The following is a 23,144-nucleotide window of genomic DNA, read 5'->3' on the forward strand; positions in this document are numbered from 1 at the left end:
AAACTCTAAAACCACGATTTTCCAGACTCATACATTTTTCTGAACAAAATAAATGTAAAAATGCAATGCCTTTCAAATTACTTGAATGTAGAAGGTCTCCTATCCTGCTGTAATTTCCTAAGCATTTTCCTTCAACACTCAAATCATTGCATGCTGCTTGGTCCATTCTAATCAAATTTGGTGGAGTGTTCCAGCTGGTAACTAGGGTAAGTGAAGAAGAAATTGAACAACAGGAAGTCTGAAACACATTTCTACTGGTATTCAAAGCTATTGAAGATATGAGCAGGTTCCAGATTTGCTTAGGACAGAGTGAGACTACAAGTGTCATCTCTACCCGCTTGCTCTGCATTTTTGTCAGCACTTGAGCAATGATTGTGATTGACAGAAATGTATAAAGGAGAACATTAGGACACATTATTGACAGAGGATCTCGCACTTCATGCTTGGTGTGAACTAATAAGAAAAACAGAGAGAGAATAACATTGTCCAGGGACACAAAAAGGTCGAGCTCATCTTTTGACCAAATCTGTCTTTTCAACAGACTCTATTTTTGTGGGCTTCTGGACTCTGTAGTTTATATTTGTTAAACTGAATTAAAGAGCCTGTGGTCTCCCTATACACCTGGTTACATTTACTGTCTCCTGAATGGCATGTTTAATCTGCTTATGAGCCTTTAGAATATGGTGTGTGAAATGCAACCAGAACCTGGCAATTAAATGCTGTCTGGGGACTTATGCATCTTTGGTGCTTTCCATAGGGTTGATCTGTAAAACATGGCTTCAGGCCTTCCATGTGTAGCTTGACTAGAACAGCCTAAAAACTGCTGACAAACCTATCAGCATTACACTTTTGGCAGGTTGGTAGCTCTTCTATTAGATATTACTTTATCACCCTAAGTACACATTGTTGAATACAAGGTACGATGCCTGAAATTTGAAGATGGAACATGTATGAAATACAAATATTCATGCTTTACCCATGACTAGCCCCCAAAGGCTATGATTACTGTGAGGGATGTGACTGCATTCCAGAAAGTATCAAGCTGCAGAATATAACCTTTAATATGTTACATTTGAAGTCCAATTAATTGGTTCAGATCGATTTTTAATAAATATTATTAAATCCTTACGAGAAAAAACTTTTAGAAAGTGTTTTTTTATTCACCTGAAGCTTCTGGAGGTTAATTTACATTAGCTATTAGGCAGCTGGTCAGCTAGCTCTTTTCTTCCCCTTGTATGAGGACCAGTTATGGTTGACCCAGTAACTTCTTTAACTTGTAAAGGTGCCTGCCCATTCACAATTCAATGTAAGGTGAGCATTGGAAAAGGCAACCCTGTGTTACCCCAGCCATGCTGGCACCAAACACAGTGGGAGGGGAGCTACACCCCCAGCTTCTTCAGATTGGCACAGGGAGGGGATCATTCAATTTCCTGGCTATACAGCATGTTGACCCAAGAGCTCTTCACAAGGGAGAGAGTGTTTTCACCTCTTGAAATCTAGGGGTGAGCGATACTGTGTGATTGTTTGCAGTAGGAAAAACAGAAACAAGGTGGGTAACTGCTCTTGAAAGCATTTGCCCCATTGGTTAGGGATTGTCCAGGAGTCATCCCTGACCAACTGGCTAGTGCCAACCATAACAGTTGCAGAAAATCTGAAGAAGGCTGGAGATCCTGTTTATGACATGAGATAAGCCATGAAAGACTGGACCTGCTCTCTATTGTACCCAGAGCAAAGATGTTGATTCCAGGGGTCAATTGCCTGACCAACTATGTGGCTAGAAGGACACAATAACCTCCAATAGACCCTTTTTCCTGAGGTGACCAATTTATCAGTATTAATTGGACTTATTAATTGGACTTGGAGTGGGCTTTCTGGTGGCTACTCCTGGAGTGCCTCCTGGCACCTTAGTGCTGACCCTGATGTCCTTGGAAAAGTATCACAGGGTTGCTGCTCCATTAACTGTAAACATTTAGAACATCAAGGAGACCTAGCAAAAAAGATGTTTGCGCCTTTCTCAGATATAGTTTCGGGATTTCCCCATTGGAAATTGTTGCCCTCTGTGAAAAAAAGACTAAATCAGAAGCTAAAATCCTGCTTGCAAACTATTGCAATCTACCTCAAGTGAGTCTAGATTCTGGTTTACCACTTTAATAGACTACCATTAGAGCATAGTAATTTTTGTTTGACTCAATTGTTGTATTTTATTGTCATTTTGTTGATTACATATTACTTTATTCTCCTAATTCATTTTGGGAATTCTATTGTTTGGTGTGTTCACTCTATTACTGCTTAACTATTGCAAAATACTTCACTCATAGCCCTATATTTAACCTGTGCACTCTGTGCTGTAGCTACCAGTCGCCTGAGCTCAGGTTAATTTAGTGACTTAGTGTTCACCCTAAAAAGTTAGTGTTATTATTCCTTGACGCAGGCTATGCTCACCCCAAATAATGATTCACTTTCCTACACTGTACATCTTCTAACAAATCTTGAGGTGAAGATAAAAATAAACTGACCATTGAAATTTCTGATTGAAATGGGTGGCAGACACATTCTCCCTCCTCAGTATAAACACTGTTTGCAAAGAAGGGTGATGAGCTTCTACCCATCTCAATATATCCCATGCCAAATGAGTTAGAGAATATAACATATCATACTCCTTTGGCAGTATAAATATTACCTGGTCATTTTGTTTTTCTTTCTCCTAATAAGTGTTTTCCCACCAGTTTTTAGAATCGCTGGCAGTTCTTATGTTTTCAGATTTAAAGGCTGATACATTTATTTGTGGGACAAAGGATCTTGGGCAGAATACTCATATATAGTTGTTCCTAGCTCTTCAAATTGCTAGCAGTTATTAACACCACCAGCACATGTACGTTCAACGAAACACATTGAAATACCCATTGTGTTTTAACAGGCATATTGCCACAAGTCTCTCTAGTCTCAACACAGTGGACCTTTGCCCTTTGCCCTTTAAGGCTTTCTCTAACCACTCAATATCACAGGGAGCCAAAGGACCAGAGTAAAACACCTGAAAACACCTCAGTGGTTATCGGTATAATAGTCATTACCTTCACAAAATAGGTGTGGGGGGCGTGGTTTGATCAAACACCCATCTGCTAAAAAGTGGGCCTACCTGCCACTAGAATTGCATAAAAGGTTCTAGCAGTACACTTATCCCCTGGGACAATCAGCTTTGTCTCCACTCTCAGAATATTATGGGAATTAAAGGATTATATCAGAAGACAGATATGCTGAAGTCGCTAAGAAAATTTGACCTCATATGCCTACAGGAGATGTGGTTGTCAGCATCAAGAGACAATAGAGGACAACACGGATTTCTTTTCTACAACAATATCGTTGATCTGTGAAGGACACTCTTCAGGAGAAATTGTGACCTAATCCCCAATTCCATAGTGACAGAAACAACCAAGCTGTTATCAGAGCATATAGACATTCTATTAGTAAAACTAAATGTTGGCAGGAATGGGACACATATATCAAACTCAATAATTGTGTGCAACTTGTACTTAAATATAAACAGGATAAATATAATGTGAGAAAATCCTAATGCCATGAGGTTAATTTAAATCTTTTTGCTTCCAAAACAAACCCAATATGCCATTACAAATAGGACTCATACAGGGAAGCACCTCACATTTTGGCAAATCCCTATAAAACAGATAAGAAGCCCTGAATATTAGTTTTCAGAATCTAGACCTTCAACTACTAAATTGATGATTTATAGCAGATCAACCAACAGAATGCACTCATATTTCATCAATACTTTTTTGCCACCCAGGATTATACATGGATAACTATCAAGGAATTTCAGGAAATCTTAGATTAGTCAATTGTTACTTCACTTAAAAGTGATTGGCGTTTATCAAACAATAAAAATTGTATTTTATTGAGCCTTCTATAATCCTCAAAATCTGTAATTGAATCCATCCTTCTGAAAATTTCATGTTTTGGAATCTGGAAACATTAATACAAAAGTAGAGCAATGAATGGTTACAATTCAAAGAGGGGTTGGTCAGCTTTTGCACCTCTTCTTTCTATGACCCCTTTTTACCGCAGGATTACTACAAATTGCACCAAAGGCTTCCCCTTGTGCACTCCTCTTTTGACTCAGTCTAGCATTCTGGAGTGCATTTTGTCAAATAAAATGATATCTGCAACCCCCCAAAAAGCTTAGGAATGTCATGATGCAGTGGAAACATAATTTGGGTGATCCTTTATTAAGAGAAAAATAGTATAAGCTACCTTTAGGAAAAAAACTTTTGCCATTAGAAATAGAAAGGAGGAGAAAGAAATGTTTGTCGTCCATCACTTTTAAAGGATAAATCTACTCAAAACGTAAAGTCTTGGGCAGCAGAGATGCACTTAATTCATCCTTCCAAACTCGCTCCCACGGAGGCTGCAGGATAGATACAAATTTGCTGACTTGGTATATTCTCATCAATAAAATAATGAATGAAAAAATGAATCAAAAATGCAAATATTCATACATAGGTTCATAGACTTTACAACAGTATCTAATAACATCAACCGAAGCAGGCCAGCCTCTCTTGTCCTTCTAGACCACTCTGAAGCATTTAACAGATTATCCCATGCAATACTAATTAAAAATGCTCCTTGCCATTGGTATATATTTGAAGGCCTTGCAATGGTTCCAAGCTTTTCTACTCCATAAATCACAGTCTGCCTGGCACTCACTATATAATTTCATTGCAGTGACATCCCGAAGGGATCCTCCCTTAGTCTTATCCTTTTTCAGAGTAGATGGACCCGCTAGCCACCATCTTCAGAGCTATTGTCTTTATTGTAGTGTCTTACATAGATTGCACAAAATTGATTACCTTCCTTGCCAAAAATTTTGAGGAGACGAGTATAGTTCCTGAAATGTATATGTGCTATAATTGAGTGGATGAAAGAAAACTGCTTAAAGTTAAATCAAGAAAAGACAGAGGCCTTGCTGTTTGATGAAGCAAACTCCCTGCGGTCTACAGATTGGTGGTCTAAAGAAGTAGATTCTCCTCCCTCCCCCACAGAGTGAGCCATACATCTGGTCATTATTGTGCCTAATTCCTTGTATGCTGAACAAGATTTCAACTACATACAGAAGAGACTCTGGACCATCCAAAATACCAATGCTTGGATGGTTATAAAATCTATCAGCCCATAGTGCCTCAATAGCCTCATGTGTTGCCTGTGCAATATTCAAACTCCCTTTCCACACACATAGAGCTATTCACATTACTGTGCTTCACTATCAGCAAAACAGAATGTCTCTGAACAGAGAATCTAATGCTCTTACATTCTGCTCGCAAGCACTGGCCTCCTTTCTTCATATTTGCCTTGGAAAAAATGAGTGTGGGATGTGAGGAAGAGAGCAGTGTCTCAGCAACTGTTCCTCTTAGACAATGTTTATGAACATTTGTTATCTGCTAGGCAGTCTATGTTTTTCTTGTTTGTGCACATTGGGGAATTACCTATTTCAGGAGAACCTTTAATTTTTTTTCTTCATTTAGGACAGTCACATTTCAGTGAACCAAGGGAGCTTCATAGGAGTAAAGAAAAAATCAGTAATCAAGAGACTTTAAGTAAAGATACTGGGCCAGACGTACGACCACTCAATTTGCAACTCGCAAATTGTGTCCCTATTGTAAGTCGCACATTGGGATCTAAAACAGTGTCAGAGACACTGTTAGTGATTCCGAATGGGGTCGCAAAATGCGAGGCTCATGAATATTAATGAGCCACTCGTAATTTGCGACCCCATTGGGCATGGCTACCCTTCCAGGTATGGTGCCCTGCTGGGCTCAGGAGACCACCATGACTGGGACTGCTTTTAAATAAAGCAGTTTTTTTAAATGCAGCCTGTTTTCCTTAAAGGAAAACGGGATGCATTTTTAAAAAAATTATACGTTTTTGTTTATTTTTTAAGGGCTTGCAGTGGGCCCTGGGCCCTTAAAAATCATTTTCAGAGCCAGTCACAAAGGGGAAGGGATCTTCCCATTTGTGACTCCATTACCACCATCTTGAAGAGGGTGGTAATTTGCGCATGTTTGGTACACAGCTTTGGTGTCGCTATTAGGAAGGAACCACTGCTTCCTAATAGCGAGTCGCAAAACCTATTCAGTGAGTCGCAAATAAATTACGACTCACTAAATAGGCTTTGTACATGGCCCATAAGGTTTTTACATGAGCAAACAGGTCGCAAACGTGTATGCGCATGCAAAAACGGGTTGAACATTTGGCCCACTTATGACTATGGGATCATGCTCGTTTCGCAACATGGTACTTTATGAGAAACTTAGAACTGTAAATATTTAATGGAGGATCTCCTTATTTATTGGAAATATACTTTTTTGGACTGAAGACAAACGCAATATGACTGGAGCTAACAACCATTAGATGGATCTTGATATTTTTATGTGTATTATTGACAAATTGTTAAACACATTTGTTTCATTATTGATACAGACGACTCACACACCACACCCCTACCTACAAGAAGAATAACTAAGGCAGGTGAAAACGCAGAAGAATATTCAGAGTGTGATGCATCTACATCTGAGGCAGTCTTTTTTGTTATCCACTTCCCCTTCCTGTTGCTTTGTCACTGATATTGGCATGTGCATTGGATTGACGTGCCATGTATAAAACAAATCACCAGAGCAGAATGGTAGAAGCAGTAGAAGTAAAAACCTTACTTATACTTTGTTAGTATATACACAAACAGCTAAATACCACAATTTAAGAAAATTAAACATTAAGAGAAGATTTTGGGAGATAATATCAGGCAACTTATAAATTTCTACAAAACATAAATGAGTTGATAGCAGGAGGGTTCCCTTCTCCAAGTATTAAAGAGACACATGACCAATCCTCTTCATCTCAGACGTCTGAAATTTCAACTCAAGTAATCAATGCAATTTCTGGAATCAATCTTCCAGCCCCTCCAGAGCATTTAGTGTGGATCCACATAAGGCACAAACTTTCCTGACACAATGGTATCTACTTTTTTTGTGTAGAACAATAGTGTTTGCAGAAAACCAATTGGAAGTGGAATTCATATTGTCTTAGAGTTCTGGTGCAACTGCTTGGTCTATGCCATTGATCCCTAAAAATTATCCAATACTTAATGATTTTGAAAAGTTCAGTTCTGAATTTTTTCATATTTTTAACATAAGGTTAGTTTTTCAAAGCAATGGCATTAAACATTTAGAATTAAAACAAGGGAAAGGACATTTGATTTCCTATTTGGCACATTTTAGTAAGTTGATTGTTGATACAGCATGGGCAGAAGCTAAAAAGGTGACTATTTTATTTGGGGCTTAGGGAAGAATTAAGGGATACTCTGGCTCAGATCCCAATAAGGACCACATACGTTTCTATGTTAATCGTTTTGGTTTGCCAGGTAGATCAAAGATTAAATGAACAGAAAACATAAAAGAGACTAGAAACACGAACAGTGCTACCTTATTTTGACAGAATAAGGACAGAAACATGTAACTCACCGAGATGTCATCTACTGAAGAACCCATGCACATTGGGTAAATTAGCGGTCCACTGTCTATGGATGAGAAGTAGAAAAAAAGACCTGGTAATTTATATTTGTATTTTGGGAATGCTGGGCATTTTGTGAGAGAATGCCCGAAAATCGAATCAGTCAGGAAAGAGATTCCATCAGTAAAAGGAGTTGCACAGATGGGAAAAGAAGTTAATAAAGCTCTACTGCTGGACTGCCCTCTGTCTCTCTTTGTCTCTGCTTGTTTCTACCTTTTCTGCCTTTTTCTTTCCATCCTTTTCATCCTTTTGGCTCTATTTCCTCTGTTACCTCTTTTCTTCTTGTGCCCTTTCTCTGAGCTTTGCCCTGCCGATGCAATCCTCCACTACCCAGCCACTCTCCTGTGCCACTTTCTCGCTCTCTGCTGTTCCCGCCTCCTAGCTGGTCAGCCCCCTGCACAGCCGCACTTAGCAGGCATGCCAAAATCAAGACATCTGTGCGTGTCCGCGCCTTGACCACGCCTGGCAATGCTCAGTGCCACAGACCCTGGTCCTCAGACCTTCCACTGATATTACACCAGCACCTTCCTCACCCTTAACACTGGATGCCATGCCGCCTGCCACTGTGCATGGCCAAATGATTCACAAGGAACCTTTTCCTGATCGTAATTGTAGCTGCCCAGCCTCCCAACTGACCTACAGAAGATCCATCCTCCTTAGCTGTGTCCTCCTCAATGTGCGCTCCCTCCACAAACATGCCACATAAAATCTAGGAACTCCTTGACTCCCTCCCCAACATTGCCTTTCTCACGGAAACCTGCACGAACCCCATCTATGTCCTGGACATCACCACCACCATCCCAGACGCGTACAAGATCACCTGCAAGGAACGCACCTACTGACCCGAAAGAGACATCTCCCCCAAAAACATCTGACCACCCACTTGGATGACCCAATGACAACAAAGGAACTCCTTTACTTCCAGATCCAGACCAACCCCAACACAACCCTCCGTGGTACCCTTATATACAGATAACCTGCTCCTCACCCACACTTCACCTGAGCCTTCTTTGACTTCAACACCCCCTCAGGCTTTCACTTCTACCAATTACTTCCTACTCAGTGGCCTAAACTTTCACCTGGACAACCCCAACGACCACAACACTGCATCCCTACCAGAGAACATCATAAACACAGAACTCAAGCAACTAGTCTCTACTCCAACCACTGCAACAGGACACATGCTCATCCTCATCTTCTCTGCCAGCCGAAATGCTGCCTATAGCCACACCACCAAACCCTTCTGGACCGACCACACTTGCGTGCATTTTGCTTTCACCAAACCCACTGTACATCAATGCCCTCAATGCCCCCCCCCCCGGGCCACATCTCGACCAAGGTCACTAAAGAACAGCTCACCACACCACCGGCATCCATTGACGCCAATACTGCTGCAGGCAAACCTCCACCAATGGATCATCAACTGCTCCAGCACTCTGGCACCCCTCAAGAATGAGCCGGCAAGCGACACCCCAAGGAAGGTAGCTGGTGCAATTCCACCCTACACAAGTGCGGATGCACTTGCAGATGACAAGAGAAGATAGGGAGGAACAACAAAACCCCTGAAACCCCACAACCTTCAAAGCTGAAATCACCACACATCACCACCTCCTCAAAACCACATAGAAATTGGCCCTCAAGGATAGAATACATGCCAACACACAACAGCAAAGAACTCTTTGCCATGGTAAAGGAGTCTGCCAGGCCTTAAAGCAAAACTACAGATGTCCCACCCTCCTAAGACCTCTGCAACAAACTCAGTGCCTTCTTCAATCAGAAGTGTAACTGCAACAAATGATGGACAGAATTCTGAATGATTCAAACATTCTCCCCCAGTCAAGAGATCTGGGTTAAATCCATCTTTCTTTTGTCCACAGTGCCACCCCAGTTTAGACCCAGCCATATGCAAATCAGTCTTGACCCTGTGCCTCATGGGAACAGTCCAGACCAAACCACGAAGCCAGGTCCTCCCAGGACCGGAATCAAGCATCCTTGGACCAGTTTCGGGGTATGTCACCCCTCATCAGTCAGGCTAGCTCAAATCCAGTGGCACATTAAGCAAAGGACCCACATCTGAGAATACCCATCCCACTTAGGGCAAAATGTGTAACTTCAACAAATGATAGACGGAATGCTGAATGATTCAAACATTCTCCCCCAGTCAAAAGATGAGGGATGGGTATTCCCACACTGGCATGGATTTGGTGATTGGTTGTATAAGGTGACGCTATTTCACAAAATAGCATTTGCTCACCCTTTTTACACTCTTTTTGATGGTGCTGGCACTTTTTTTGGTACATATTTTGAGTATATGTTAGGTTTTAATAGTGTTGAATTAGTCACAGCATTGTAAAAGTCCATTGGACAAAACATGTGTCGGCTGACAGTGTGTATTTTTGTATATGAACATTTAAGGAGAAAATAATAAGAGAATAAAGAGAAAGAAATACCCTAATGGACTCCCTGTGATTACTGCATTGTTCACTGCCTATTATGCAATATGCACAGAATTGTTGTGTGCCTTGGCAAATGTGCATGTCATACTTACATTTCCCCAAATCTACCTTACAACTTTATGACTGTAAATATACGCTGACAAGTTTAGTGTCCCTCGTTTGTCTTCACTAACAAAGTTGTAGTTTATTAAATACTCAATAAAAACATTTAAGAAAATAAAGTCCATCAACCGCCACACGTCAGATGCACTGCACATTTTAATTAAAATCCGCACCACTTAGGAGTTGTGAGAGCATGTCAAACAGGATGACTGCCCCGCTAGATCTTCCTGATGCACGGAGAAACAGCAATTGCCTTAATGTTTTAATTTCTACCTCTATTTGGCTGCTGCGTCCAATATGTTACCTTGATTTCTTCCCCAGTGGTTTTCTCCATATTTTCTCTGCATGTGTGATTGCGGAGCTGCTCACCGTTCTCTCCTTCACCTTGCAGCTGAATTTTATGTGAGGATGGGAGAGCTGCTTTCAGGAAAGGGCACAGCTGTGGCCTGAACACTCCTACTGGTGGTTTTAGCTTCTGCACCTACTGCTACTTTTGTGATTTTCCTTTCAATCCTTTCATTATCTATTATTCTTCATCTTCTTGACTTGTTGTGGCTTTTTACTACCATGCAGGGACAAGAAATGTGCATGTCAATAATATTAAACACATGCACGTAATTTCTCCCCCTCCAGTCAAAGAAAAATATATTGACTCTGCTGAATGTTCTTTATCTACATTTTTTGAAGAAGTACAGGCTGTTCACTCTAACAACAACAACATTGTCCCCAAAAATAAAAATATTCACAAAAATATGGCATGTCTATCTATAAAAGTCTCAGATAATGTGATCAAAATTCAAGAAAATAAACCAAAAATTGACAACCCTTCGCCCATTATCACCAAGGTACTTCTGATAAGTAATCTCATGCTGAATTTATAAAATCGTAACAGGCAATATACTTTGCGCATTTTTAACCTGCCTGAAGATGTTGAAGGCAATGACTGTAGAGGTTACATGGAGAACGTATTACCTAGCCATTTACATTTGATATTTGCACATCGGTTTCCATCATATCACAGTCCAGATCACACACAACTTTTGTCACATGATCTTAAAGTTATTGCGCCATCACCATTTTAGTGATGATATGGAAAGCAGCAAAAGATATTTCTTCTGTCCGTTCATGGGTAACAAAATTTTCATTCATAAAGAATTTGTCAAAAAATCATTTAATACTCACAAAGAATTTACAGCTCTACAACCAAGACTACGAAGGAGTGGATTTAAATATGGCCTTGTTGATCCTTCCACTATGAAGATTTGGATAGATGGCATCCCAAACTCAATCCAATGCCCAGATTACCTTTGTACCTTCCTAGACCAACATTCCACTCTCTCTATGGATTGAGGGTGGGCAGAGCACGCAGAGTTACACTACACGGAATTCCGCAGAGTTGCATAAAATCTCAGTGGAATTCTGTGGGTTCTGCTTTGCCCTATATTTGAATATATCTGTTAAAGATTTGGGTTTTGGATATGCAGTTCTACAGTCTGAGCCTTCTCTTGCCGGAGGAATATATTACATTGCCACCATTAAAGAAAAACAAATGAAGAAAGTGCCACTGTGTTTAAATTGGGTTAATATAGTGCTTACTACTACTACTACTATGAGACATTGAATTAAAATGGTGAATCCTGTATGCAACTTTGTGTTGCTGCATGCTGCACAAGTCGTTGCCAGAGCAACATTTTTGAGTGATTGTGGGCTAGGGGTTCGGGCGGACCGGAATAACAGGCGTGGAGGCCGGATATAGTGAGCTATCTCATAGCTTGTTTTATTGTTGTACAGAAAGTCAGGGTTTTGGGAGGGAAAGAAACAGGGATTGAGGATGTGATAAAGTTCCTGGATGTAGAGCTGTCAGGAGAGGAACGATCCGGAAATGGTTCTGTAACCCTGGACGTCTCAGGAGTAGGTCCGTCTTTTCCACGACATGTCCGGTGATCCTCGGAGGTATGTGGAGAGAGAGAGAAAACAGGGCGATTAGTCCTCAACGCAGGACTGTCTGAGTACTGTCACCGACACCAGGGTTTTGTGAGGGAGGAAGCGAGCGTGAGGAACGGGATATTAAGGTCAGCTACGGGAACAGATAAGAAAGGGAGGGAAGAGGGTGAAGTGATGAGGGTTCAAGTGAGTGGTTTTCTAAACTACCGGGCTCGTGACGTGGTCTATAATACAAATATACAGTGCACTTAGTGTTCAGCAATGTGAGGGGACACTCTATCTACACTTATATACGAGTCCACCTGGGAGCCAGGAGACAGGGTACTCACATGCCCCGCCGCAACTCTCCCACGAGTTGCGGCCGCTCTCCAGCCACCTCCTGGGGACTCCACCAGTCCTCGATCCAAACGTCCTCCTCCTCGTCTCTGGTCTTCTCTTCTCTGTCACACCCGCTTCTTCCATTCTCCAACTCGGGTTCTCCGCACGCTGTCTCCTGCCACGAGTCCGCCGCCTTGAACGCTCTCTCCTCGCTTCTCTCGGCTCTTCTGTGTTCCGGATCCGGGTCGAGGGCGGGACTTCCGGGGTCAGAACAGGGTGTTTCCAGTCTCCGGTCTGTCCTGGTAGGTTCCTGCAAGGGAAGAGAAAGGGGAGGAGATCGTATTGCCAGGGACGCGGTTTGGTCTGGTTCAGAGACCAGGGAATTAGTGCTGAGCCATAGCCCAATGGAGGTAGGGGACGATTCCGTTCCACAGTGATCTAAATAAATACATGTCACTAGCGCAGGCCAGTGCCTGTGTTAAATAATACTCAGTCATGATTGTTTTGGTAAAAAATTCAGGTCTGCAAGTTTGCTATTACACCTCGTGCTGCTCCCCCTTATCTTCAAGATACGCAGGGGCAATGGGGCAGCATGGCAGTCTGTGTGGTTTATTGTGCTCACTGCCATGAGTGGAGGCCTCTCGGGGCAGATGGAGGCTGCCGCTGGTGTCCTGTCCTGCCTCGCAGCCCAAGCCTCCTGCTCCCAGTACTGCAGCAGCTCTCAGGTTAGAGGATAGAGAAGGCACCAACAGATGCTGTTTTTTAGGTCTCGACTAACATTGTTGCGCAAAAGCGCAGATCACTAAGTGAGAGTTATTGCAGATGAGGACTTTGAGAAAAGGGCTTGAAGCCCTGCCCCTTATTCCCATTGGCTTGCATCACCGTTTATGTTAAAAGGTGGGCTGCCATTGGAGATAAGGTTTCTAGGCTTCTTCCTTTTCGCTTTTTGGGCAGGCTCACCTGGACTGGCACACCTGCATTACGGATGTTGTGAGAAAGTTTCTTATCAGAAGCTTTGTGACGCTGCCTTGCATGCACCAGTCCGGCTCTCTGATTGGTAATGGGCTTGTTTACGCTTATCCTTCACCAACCTGACTGACCGATCAGTTCTCAGGGCTGAGAGGTAGAGGGGCCTCGAGGTCAAAGCCTGTGCAACACGCACCACTCGCCTGCTTTTTTTTTTTAACTTTCAGAATGAGCGTGGCGCGCTTCATGAATGCTGCGCTGTGTAATTTCCGTTGCTGGCTGCAGACTAACACTGTCCTACCCGGACCTAGAAACTTTCAGCCCTGCCACACTGCACTGTGCCTTCTATTTTGGTCCACTGTTGAGTGTGGCTCTTACTGCCCCCATTCCCCTGGCTAGGGCACCCGATGGCGATTCTGATCCTGTCCCAAACGGCGCTTGATGTAAACAAGGAGAAACCTGATCTATCTGTATAGGTGTTTTATGTATTTATTTCAGAAGTTCTTCAATTGGTCCCAGGGGATGCCAGTGCCCCTCACAATAATTACAGGCATTTTGGATAAATAAACACAAATAAGGCACTGAAACATCTGGCTAACAGGAACCCTGAATGAGTTGTGTAATAAGACTGAGCTCTAGAGAGTGCACATTCCAAGGCATCTTTAAAACAACCATGAGTCTAAATCGAGCAGATCTTTTTTTCTTGTGACGATCGTTCAAGTCTCTACTTTGTGGGGCTGACCCCTACCCATTGTCCCAAGTTACTTGTGATTAATTCATCCACATCATTTCTTTCTGTGCCCTCTAGCACCTATATTTTCACAAAAAGGTTTTTATTACAAGTGCAGTACTACAGATCCCAGAATGCAATACAAACCAAGGTAAGGTCACTTCGAACGATCGGGGAATCAAAGTTCCCAGCTGTGGGGCTTTCTATGGCTCCAGCAAGGTGGGGTAATGGGGGTGGAGCATAATGGGTGTTGGAGGCTGATGGTCCCACCCAACCAGTAATTTAAATTGGCCGTGCACCTTGTCTTCAACTCACTTGCTTCCAGCCGGAGTCGCAGCAGAACTTGTGAGTGTCTATCTGCACGCAGCACATGGCTGGAACAGGAAGCAGTGTGGGGGACACACTTCCGTACCATTCTTTTGCTGATGGACGTGGTGTAATAGTCCCCCACGTATATTTCATAATATCATTCCTCTGCCAAAGCTTGCAGTGTACCTAAAAGAATGGGCAATCTCTCCCGGGGACCTCAGGGGGCCTAATTCCTTCCCTAAACTGATCGACTTGGTTGTTGTTTTTTTGTAGCATCCGACTGCCTTTAATCCGTTTCTGTTTTCCATTAAAATGCAATACTTTGATGGGTCCTTTTTTTGTTGCGTCAGTAAAGGCTTGCTCTATTTTTGTAATGTACTTAAGTCTCCACAGAGCGCCCTCTTAAACTGTAATTTATTCACACCAGTACAACATCACCATTCCCTTACAGAAACTAACCTGTTTTCCATTGCTCCTCTTGCCTTTACCATCGCCACCCCTCCTACTTTCACCCCCACTAGTGAGGCCCCACATCTTCTATACTCTGCATCTTTTCACTGGATTGCCAGCGATCACTGATCACCCCTCTTTTTGGGGGGTTAAATCAAACGTGTGCATGAGGCTCTTGTCAGGGAGTTCAAGTGAGACACTTCCTGTTGTCAGCGAAGTCCAATATTCATGGTAACTGACTTTCCTAAACATAACCGCCCACCTGGCCATTTTGTGACCCGTGTCCACTTTAGTGCGTAGCCCCTATCGGCAGCCATTAATGCCCTGCTTCCCCATTCCCCACCCTTAGTGCCCACACCGCTAGCGCTCGCTCCGCATTGCACTTTATACACTTTTATACCAAATGAAACTCATGAGACATAATTGTGGGAAAGCAGTGCTGCAGGTTTATTTCGTACAAACAGGTAGTTGTTAAGGTGGGTCATCTTACAGGCGAATCAATGCGGCAGCCTCTCGCTGACCCGCATGCCTAAGGAGCCATCTTGCACGGCGAGTCGATGCTCTGACGGTGCAGTAAATTACCATTTCGTTGTACTCCCGCACCCCCTGTCAGGGCGGAGCGATGAGGCACACCCCCGGTCAGTTCAGGCCCCCCGACCGCCCGAAGGACTAACCGGGCGCCGACGCTGTTTCCTGGGCCTCCTTCGGCTCCAGGTGCTTGGCTCAGGCACCCTTACTGTGCCAGGCAGAGGTATCTAGACTGTATCCTTCTGCCGCAGAGGTACCCTTACTGTCCATCTGCTTCCAGATCGCCCTGTGACTCCGCCTGCAACACAAAACATGACCATTAGAAGATTCACAACTTTCACCCTACCGCTCTGCAGCCGGGTCAGGGGTCAGGGTGGGATCAGCGCAGAGCCTAGGGGAATCCTGGCGCAGGAAGAGAGGCCGAGCCAAGGTGCTGCGCCATTTTATACTGCGAGGAACGCCCCCATCCCGAGGTGACCCCTCCCTATTGGCTACTAGCGCAGAGAGGACAGCTCAAGGAGGGGTCCATGCTAAGGGCTCTGCTCGCCCGTCGTGTGGGACTAGGGTGCTGTCCCGTCCATGCTCCCCTGCGTGTCGCGCGGTCAGCAGCATAGTGCCCACACCGCCAGCGCTCGCTCCGCATTGCACTTTATACACTTATATACCAAATAAAACTCATGAGACATAATTGTGGGAAAGCAGTGCTGCAGGTTTATTTCATACAAACAGGTAGTTGTTAAGGTGGGTCATCTTACAGGCGATCCAATGCGGCAGCCCCTCGCTGACCCGCATGCCTAAGGAGCCATCTTGCACGGCGAGTCGATGCTCTGACGGTGCAGTAAATTACCATTTCATTGTACTCCCGCCCCCCTGTCAGGGCGGAGCGATGAGGCACACCCCTGGTTGGTTCAGGCCCCCCGACCTCCCTTAGGACTAACGGGGCGCCAACGCTGTTTCCTGGGCCTCCTTCGGCTCCAGGTGCTTGGCTCAGGCACCCTTACTGTGCCAGGCAGAGGTATCTAGACTGTATCCTTCTGCCACAGAGGTACCCTTACTGTCCATCTGCTTCCAGATCGCCCTGTACTCCGCCACAGCTCTGGAGGAGGCCTACGTCGATGACAGAGCCCCCCACCCACCTAGCTACTTTCGGTCGCTGTTTAGTGCACCTTTATCATAGTACCTTTCAGTTTTCTCTTCGTATTGGTACCTGCCAATTAAGATTTCTTAGACATGGTTCTCAGTTCATGCTCTCAATTACATAGGCCACACCACTTATGGAGATTTCTTAGAACAGTTCTTAGGACACGCCCTTAGTTACATAAGCCGCACCTCTTATGGGGATTGCTTAGCTACGGTTCTTAGGCCATGCCCTTAGTTACATAGGCCACACCTCTTACAGAGATTCCTTGGATACGGTTAGTTGTTATTATACGGGGGATTGGCAAGTGACTATTTGCATTATTGTATCTGCTGATAATGGAAAACCAGTGATATTCGTCCAAGCAAGAGGTGGGATTGGTAAAGTTATCCTGTAGTCAAATCATTTACTTACTGCGTGGGCACAGTAGCTGTAATAATCATGACAGTGAATGTCCTGGCAAATCAATGCAAGATCATTACTTGAGCTTGGTTAGAGCACAAACTAGCAGATGCCCGTAACCGTCAAATGTCATTCCCAGTTCTCTGTTTAAAGTGTTTGCCATTATTGCAGTGCTCTCCTTGTACCTGTGTTTGGTACTCTTTGGTACATGCCACGCCACTTCTCTCTTATAACACACTGTTTGCTATTTCTCACGTGTTGTTTGCCTTTGCACTTGCACAAGTGCCACCATTGCCTACGTAATGTTTGTTCTTGTGCCTGGGTGTCTAGCATGTATTGCAGTACTTTACCTCTAATTATACTGTATTTTCCCTTGTAACCTGCACGCTGTTGTACTGTTTGCTACCTCCTGTATTTCGTTTACTCACAATTGTCACTCTTACCTCATGTAACTTGTCTGCTTTTGTAAGTTTTTCACTTGTCATTTTCTGTAAAGTTTCTCACCTGTCATTTTCTGTACCTATTGAGCCCCACTCAGGGTGACGTGTTTGCCGACCATGCATGGCATAATTGATTTGCAGTGATCAGTTTCGGACTATATCGCTTGCGGTGCCGACTGAACAATAATTGCAGAATATACGTTTTTGTTAGTTCTATTTTATCGAGGGTGGGAATGCCCTTCGCATCCGCATTATTTCAGTATTCAATAACTTTGTCGGCAGAGGCTGAGAGCCTCTCGTGCCTCATGGTTGTTTTGACCAGGCCCAGCTGCGAATGAGATGGTTCGCGCGGTGGTGGCATTCCGCCAATGGTGGCTACCCAGCAATTTGCTTTGAAAGGTTGATGCTCCTTGTTTATTTATTTATTTATTTATTTAAAGGTTTTGTAAAGCGCATAGTAACCCTAGAGCATCCCAGCGCTAAACCTGAATCTCCGGGGGTTAGAGCAGTCTAAGGAATTATGGGTGAGGGAAAAGGAGGGTCTTGAGTGATTTCCTGAACTGGAGGAGATTAGGTTCTGTCCTCAGTCTTCGTGGGAGGTTGTTCCAGTGTTTGGCCCTGTGGAACGAGAAGCGGCGGCCACTGGCCCTGGCTTTTTTAACTCTGGGGACTGTAATGAGATTTTCTCCGCTGGACCGGAGGTCCCTTTCCGCCTTGTAGGGGATTATGAATTCCTTAAGAAGGGGGGGGCCGTTGTTGTTAAGGGTTTTGTGTGCCAGACAGAGAGCCTTGAAGGCAACCCTTTCTCTGACTGGGAGCCAGTGGAGAGACTTGAGAGCTGGCTTGGCAGAGGATCTTGCAGGTGTGCCAGTCAGTAGGCGGGCGGCGGCGTTTTGAACTTTCTGCAATGTGTTGAGGGTGGCTTCGGGAGCTCCCAGGTAGATTGCGTTGCAGTAGTCCAGTCTCGCCAGGATGAGGCCCTGAATCAGGAGTTTCTTGGCGTTCGCAGGGAGCAAGGGAAAGATCTTCCTGCAGGCTCTGAGGAGACTGAAGCATGTCCCTGCCGTCTTTTTTGCCTGTGTTCTGAAGCTCAGGTCGTTTTCAATCCAAACGCCTAGGCTTTTGACCTCATCCTTGGGAGCGGGAGGGTCACCCAAGCAGCTGGGCCAGAGGAGAGGCGGCAGGGAGGGCCCTTTGTGACCAAGCATGAGTATCTCGGTCTTTGACCCGTTTAGCTTTAGTGAGGAGAGGTTCATCCATCGGTGTACTTCGGTTAGACAACTGTGGAGGTCAGAGGGGGAGTGATGGGGGTGTGAGAGGGTTACCACCAGCTGGGTGTCGTCGGCGTAGTTGATAATTGATACGCCGAACGGACTGACCCTTTTCTCTAGTGGGGCCATGTATACGTTGAATAACGTAGGGCTCAAGGATGAGCCCTGCGGTACTCCACAGCGGAGGGGGATGACGGGAGAGTGGCTGTCATTCTCCCAGACTTGGAAGGAACGGCCTGTTAGAAAGGATTTTAGCCACTTCAGGGCCGTACCCCTTACTCCAATTTCTCCCAGTCGTTGGATTAGGGTGGGATGGTCTACAGTGTCGAAAGCCGCACTGAGGTCCAGGAGGATCACTGCCACTGATCCTCCCGTATCCAGAATGCTTCTGGCCTTCTCCACTGCTGCCAGGAGGGCGATGTCAGTGCCCTGACCTGGACGGAACCCTGTCTGGGAGACCCCTAGTAGGTTGTTGCTCTCCAGGAAAAGTGACAGTTGTTTGTTCACTAACTTCTCCGTGATCTTACTATTTCCTGGGAGAAGGGAGATGGGTCTATAATTGGAGAGGTCCTGTGGGTCTAAAGAGGGTTTTTTAGTAGGCCTTTAACTGCTGCCGCTTTCCAGCTGGGGGGGACTGTGCCCTCAGAGAGGGAGGAGTTGATCAGAGCCGTGAGGGGGGGTGATGGTGCTTGTCACTTTTTTCAGGAAGCAGAGGGGTGCGGGGTCGAGGGGGGAGCCACTTTTGATTGAGGCCAGTGTTGCCACTACCTCTTCCGTGGAGACTGGACCAAGGAAAGGTCGGGGGCTGTCAGGCGGATGGGAGGGGTGGATGGTAGAAATGGTAGGATCCCAATCCGTGTGACCCGGTTCAGGGGGGGGTATAGCCAAGAGTATTTTTTGGATTTTCTCGTCAAAGAAGGTTCTTTAGGGTCGAGAGGTTTGAGAGGGGGGTCAGGGGCGTGAAGGAGTTCTTTGAGAACGGCAAAGGTTTCGTGGGCCGAGCAAACAGCGTTTTTGATTCTGCTCTCATAGAAAGCGATTTTGGTGTTGCGTAGCTCCTTTTTGTAGGCACTTACGGAGGTCCGAAACGTTTCTTTTTTCTCTCCTGTTTTTCCCTTCCTCCAAAGTCGTTCGTTCCTTTTGCAAACCTTCCGCAGAAGGTTGAGTTCGGGGGTGTACCAGGGGGATGGGTTGACTCTCTTGGTGCGTTTCAGAGAGCTGAATTTCGGCAGGATGGCATCAAGCGATTGGGTGATCCAGGTATTGAATTCCTTGTCCGCGGCTATGGTATCTTGAGAGGGGCGGGGAACGTGTTCCCTTAGTTTGGCTGCCCATTCATCTGGGTCCAGTTTCTGCCATCGTCTAGTATGGGTTCTGATTTTGAGGGGTTGAGGGGGCGGAATGTTGATGTCCCATACGAAGGGGACCAGGAAGTGATCAGTCCAAGGGAGGGGGACGTGATCAAGGGTTTTCAGGTCTAGGATATTTGAGAATATGGGGTTGAGCAGTTGCCCTCTTTCATGAGTGGCCTGTGGGTTTTTTAGGTCAAGGCCGGTGGAGGTGATGTCCTGTAGCAGTTCTCTAGCCTGCTTGTCGACCGGGTCCAAGAAGTGTACATTGAGGTCCCCCAGTAGTAGGTAGTTAGTGGACGACGTACATTTAATGGAGATCTGATCGATGATTTTGCTTGGAAATTCTGCTAGGTGGCCCGGGGGGCGATATACCAGCGTTCCAGACAGCGAGGTAACTGGGGAGATTTGTATGGCAAAGTGACAGCTTTCATGTCCCTTGATGTTGCCGTCAGATGTTCTGCAGGTGAAGACGTCCTTATAGATTATGGCTAATCCACCTCCTCTGCCCCCTGGTCTGTTCAGCGAGCACATAAGGTGCCCGGGAGGGAGTGCAAGGACTATGTCGGGCCGTTGCTGGGAGTGAGCCAGGTTTCAGTTAGAAACAAGATGTCTATGGCGTGGTTAGTGATTAAGAGGTTGATTTTGTGCGCATGCTTCACGAGCGACCTGCAGTTGAGTAGGCCTAGATGCAAACCTTTGGGTGTCGGGTCCGGACTGGCGGGGTTGCAGAGGTTACATCTGGTGAAAGGGTTTTCGCCCGTCAGGATGCGTGTGCAGGATGGGTGTTTCTGGGATTTTAAGGCTAGAAGCTTGTCACGGGAATAAGTCCGGTTGTTCCTGGCTAAAATGGGCAGAGTGGTTGGGCCTGGGGCCGGCTGGGCCCGGACCGGGCCAGACGGGCTTGCCTTTGGCGCGCCTTCGGCGCGCTGACGGCGCGCCCGCTGCGCCCGTCCGCTGCGCTGCCTGAAATGACACATGATTTATGGCGGTAGTTTGGGCGTTGGAAGGTTAGGCGTGGCCAACATGAGTGGGCGTGTCCCGTGGCTCCTCGAGGTCGGTGATGGCGGCGTGCAAGCGACTCCTGCCCCTGACAGCGTTTAGATCGGCTGTTTGGGGACTGACAGGTAAGCGCTAAGGAGTAGGTGCAGAGTGAATTAAAATACACAAATACAAGTTTTTAAAAAGCAGTGATTTTCAATTATAGCAGAGCAAGACTCCCGGCTTCCGCCTCAGGAGGATCAGGTATAATGCAGCGCTAGTAGTCAGAGCGCGATTATATACTGGCGAGGGGTGGGCGTGGCCAACAGGAGTGGGCGTGTCCCGTGGCTCCTCGAGGTCGGTGATGGCGGCGTGCAAGCGATTCCTGCCCCTGACAGCGTTTAGATCGGCTGTTTGGGGACTGACAGGTAAGCGCTAAGGAGTAGGTGCAGAGTGAATTAAAATACACAAATACAAGTTTTTAAAAAGCAGTGATTTTCAAGTCAGGCAGAGCAGCGCAACTGTACAAGCCCAATATGAAAACCTCTTCTCGGCTCAATAATTTAACTTTCACCTGTTGCACAACCATCACATCTGACCCACTGAACCATCAGTTTTCAGGGGGTCTGCCTATCATAATTTAAGTTGATATGTGGAAAATTAATGCAATTCTGCAACCCGTGCTACATGTTTCTGAATATGTTCCAAGATTAGATGGACCAAGTTTGTTCCACAAATGCTGCTACACTACTCCCTTACTATGAATAGTGGTGTTGAATCTGATATTTATTTATAGGGCATGCGCCCTCCACGAGGGCCTACTCCCCTTGTATGAGAACTCAAAGAAAAGAAAAGGGCTCGGGTTGAGTGGCATCGTGTTAGCTAGATGCTCCAAAGTTACCTAGTGTTCACCTGGCATTAAGCGCATAAGCAAATGTAGCGCTTCTGCTATAACTTCCATTATATACCACAGAAGTGAAAATTAAATGTACCATAATCGAGATATTCCCTCGTAATGTCTCCTATAGGTGCATATCGCCATGAGAACATGGTGTGGTGATTGGAGTACTAAACTAATCCTCCTGGAGAAGTGGATTGTGCAGGGGCAGGAGTAAATCCCCGTCGCTGCATCCCCGTCGCCAATGCTGTTCGCACGTGATTTACGTGCGCAGGGGCAGGAATACATCCCCGTCGCTACATCCCCGACGCCATCGCTGTTCGCACGTGACTTACGTGTGTCCCTACCCCGATGTTTCCTGAAAGGAAATTCTTACTTTGCAGTGTACTTGAAGCCCTCCTCTAAAGACACACTGACACAAAAAGGAGCCACTCCAAGGTACAAAACTGTTGTTTTGATCCCTGCCCAAGCCTAACACAACCGCCACGCTTTAATGAAATCGCTTTACTGGGTGGCATTCCCAAACCACTTAGCAATTCGTTGTGCGCATGCTTAGCGGCTTGTGGCACTTCTTTCCTCATACCGTTCAGACCATTGATGCTGCAGCTTTCCCTAGCAACACATCAGCCTGTATATTGGTGGTGCCAAGGACGGGTAAAACCCAAGACATAACATTGGAACCCCTTTAACCATTCACTAATCTAATGCTGGGGTGCTGAGTCATTCTATTTCCACAGCACACAAGGATCGGGTCCAAACCGAATACAGGCACTACCCGGCAATCCATTTTCAATCTGAACATTTATGGTTGCTGTAAAACTAAAATAAACTTGTAAATGAACAAATTAATCTACTTAGCATTGTGCATACTTGTGGCAGAATTGCAAATATTGGTGATCTGCTGTGTTCTATGCTCTAACATCAGAGAAGCAAAATTCGGCTCGGGGAGATGAAGTGAAATGCCAGGAATTGCAGGATTTCTGAGCGTCATTGCTGAGACCCGAACCCGGCTCCTCCTGGTCTGAAGCCGAGCGCTCCTGGCATACGTGGCACCCACACCTCGGATAACACAAATGAAGAGATGACTGAGACAATCGCTGCTTTAGCCCAACCCTCGAAAAGAACATCCCCGCTGTTCATTTACTCTGGCAACTGAACCCCGGGCCCATAGCTTAAGGGTCTGGTGCCCTACCGACGGAGCTGTCTGGGCATGACCCGCTGCTGGGTGATAAAAATCACTGCAGAGCCCCCCAGACGCAAGCAGTGATAATAAGCTGCTATGCCCCC

This window comes from Lissotriton vulgaris, chromosome 7, assembly GCF_964263255.1.
Source record: "Lissotriton vulgaris chromosome 7, aLisVul1.2, whole genome shotgun sequence".
NCBI lineage: Eukaryota > Metazoa > Chordata > Amphibia > Caudata > Salamandridae > Lissotriton > Lissotriton vulgaris.